Below are 2,621 nucleotides of genomic sequence, written 5' to 3'. Positions count from 1 at the left end.
GATTCTCTTGCCTCAGCCTCCCAAGTAGCTGGGACCACAGGCACCCGCCACAATGCCCGGCTATTTTTTGTTGCAGTTTGGCTGGGGTTGGGTTTGGACCCCCATCCTCGGCATATGGGCCCAGCGCCAAACCCACTGAGCCACAGGCGTCGCCTAATTTTGGTTTTTTGATTCTAATCATTGTGCCTTTTACATCTTTAATTTACCGCTCTGGCTAGAAACTCCACTGTTGACATTGAACAGTCTTGTCCGGTACTTTATTTTTCAAGGGTGACCACTGCTGATGAAGAATGCTGCAGATTATTTTGTAGACACACCTTTTCAGTCTCTTCTACTCCTAGTTTGCTAAGAATTGTGTTTTGTTTGTGTGAGGTTTTTTCCTTGTTGTTATATGAACAGGTGTTGGGCTTCAGTAAATGACTTTACCCTCTCTATGAACGTGGTAGCAACCTTGTTTCTCTCCGTTAATGTGGTGATTTACATTAACATTAATACTTTTTCTAACATTAAGGAATTTCTACCTCCTGTTCTGGTTTACTGTTACATTTTTACCTACTTGTTCTGGTTTACTGTCATTTCTATGCATCATTTGATTAAGCATGCAATATTTAATTTAGGGTTTTATCTATGTTCATAGTTAACTTGAACTATAATATTGATTACTCTCATTATGTTCGTCTCATTTTGGAATCAAAATTATCCTCATAAAATGAATTTGGGAGTGCATGCTTTTATCTTCTTCTCCAGTAAAGTTTGTATGAGCTTGGAAATATCTCTTCCTTGAAGTTTCCTCTTGTTCCTGGTGCTTTCTTTAAGGTAATATTTTGTTTTGAGAAAATGCTTTATATACATAACAGGATAACTTCAGCCATTTTCCTAGTGATTAAATATTTCTATGCCTGATTTTATTTTGTTTACATTTTTTGCATTTTGTTAAATCCTTTTTCAAAACTTGAGAATATTAATCATTTGCTTTTCTACATTTTAAGTCACTGTTATAACTTTTTAAAACTACAGACTTAATTTCTTTTTGTTTTCTGCAACCATTAATTTACATACATTTGAAACAGTTAATGCAAGAAAAACATAAAGTAAACAGTTCATGATACAAGGTATCTTAAAAAGCAAATGTGGAGATTGAATTCCCTTATGACTCCAGGGCTCTATTTAAAATACTTGTTTCCGTTGGTGTTATTTCTGTTTTATTCTACTGATAGACTCTCGTGAGTTAGAAACGTGACTTTAGCAACTCTATGAAAATCAGCAATTTCTTGAGAGCGTTGATGAGAGAGGTAGTCAGTTTTTCACAAGCAACTGGCTTCTGCTCAGCTTTCCTCGCTCCCTGAGGTAAGCAAGCAGGTGCTGTCCTCTTCTCCGTGTGACCTTTATCCCCTATTTGTTCTCAGGGCTATCTTTAACCAAAACAAGCCCAGGCTCTGGGCTGCTATCAGTGTGATGGGAGCAGTTTGGAAGTCTGTTTTCCTTCTGATCTTGAGGAACAGATTCTTCCTTCACAAAAGATGACTCTGGGGTCAAGGATGTCAGGTGGAATGAACACATAAGGTGAACTCGGAAGTGCTGACAGGTCCCCAGAGCTTTGGGGATTGAGCATTAGGACTCAGGGTCTTCTAGAATTGTGACCTTTTTTTGTTGAGTGGGGCACTCCTTGATTAAGGGGATCTCCAACGTCTCTGAAATGCTAGAAGATTGTAGACTCTCAAAAGTTGAATGTGGAAATGTGGAGGTGCCAGAATTTCGACTTGAACGTCTTGCCGGGTCTTGGTGACGACATTTCCTGTAGGCTAGGAATCAGCTTTCTGCTGTTGTGTCAAACACAGGTGATATCTGTGGAGGGTGAGTGATGAAAAGCTGTGGCAACCCATAGCGGTGTTTGGGGCTCTCCAGTGGTTGTTGCTGGAATAGTAGCTGGGCTTTCTGGGAACGTTGCGGGTGTTCTTTTCTGGGGGGCATCAATAGGTGAATTAAGAGCAGCTAGCAACCACATAATGTTGTTTGGCTTCTGGCTGGGAAATAGGCTCCAATTTTAACCCATGCCCACCCGACAAGGCCCGGGCCGCCTCTCCTCCAGACTTAATTTCTTTACAGAGTATAAGTCTAGTTAAGTTTTCTATTTCTTCTATAGTCAGTATAGGCAAGTTATGTTTGTCTTTTACAAGGGCTGCATTCTGTCTGAGAACTCATTTATACTGCTGTGAACTTTTTGGTATTCTCTTCTTTATTGTTTTATCGATAAACATATTTCACTTTCTGATTTGTAGTATTTCTGTTCTCTCTCCCTCTCTCTCTCACTCCCTCTCAATATTGCCAGAGATTCAGATATTGGTTCGGATATATTCAGTCTTTTTGGATAACTAGCATTTTGTTTGGATGATTTTGTTGATTTTCCCTACTTTAGTTTTCTTGAATACTACATTAATTTCTGCCCTAAACTTCTTTTCTCTCTCTCTCTCTCTCTCTCACACACACACACACACACACACAGAGTGTCAGTTTGTCATCCTCAGTAGAGTGCCATGGTGTCAGAGCTCACAGCAACCTTAAACTCCTGGGCTCAAGGAATTCTCTTGCCTCAGCCTCCCCAGTAGCTGAGATGACAGGCA

The 2,621-nt window shown here is 40.0% G+C and overlaps 1 protein-coding gene and 1 pseudogene across 1 annotated transcript in view; one reads left to right on the top strand and one right to left on the bottom strand.

Moving 5' to 3' along the window:
- Positions 1-2,621, top strand: part of LOC100960453 (nuclear RNA export factor 2-like) — a gene marked incomplete at its 5' end in the record, with an annotated part of 71,578 nt that overhangs the window by 23,176 nt on the left and 45,781 nt on the right. The gene's annotated exons all lie outside the window — the stretch shown is intronic.
- On the bottom strand, positions 1,297-1,971 carry LOC100958574 (annotated as a pseudogene).

The sequence above is a fragment of the Otolemur garnettii genome, unplaced genomic scaffold (genome assembly GCF_000181295.1).
Source record: "Otolemur garnettii isolate 467f Iridium unplaced genomic scaffold, OtoGar3 scaffold00355, whole genome shotgun sequence".
In the NCBI taxonomy this organism is placed as follows: domain Eukaryota; kingdom Metazoa; phylum Chordata; class Mammalia; order Primates; family Galagidae; genus Otolemur; species Otolemur garnettii.
This window is presented reverse-complemented; position numbering and strand designations above follow the sequence as displayed.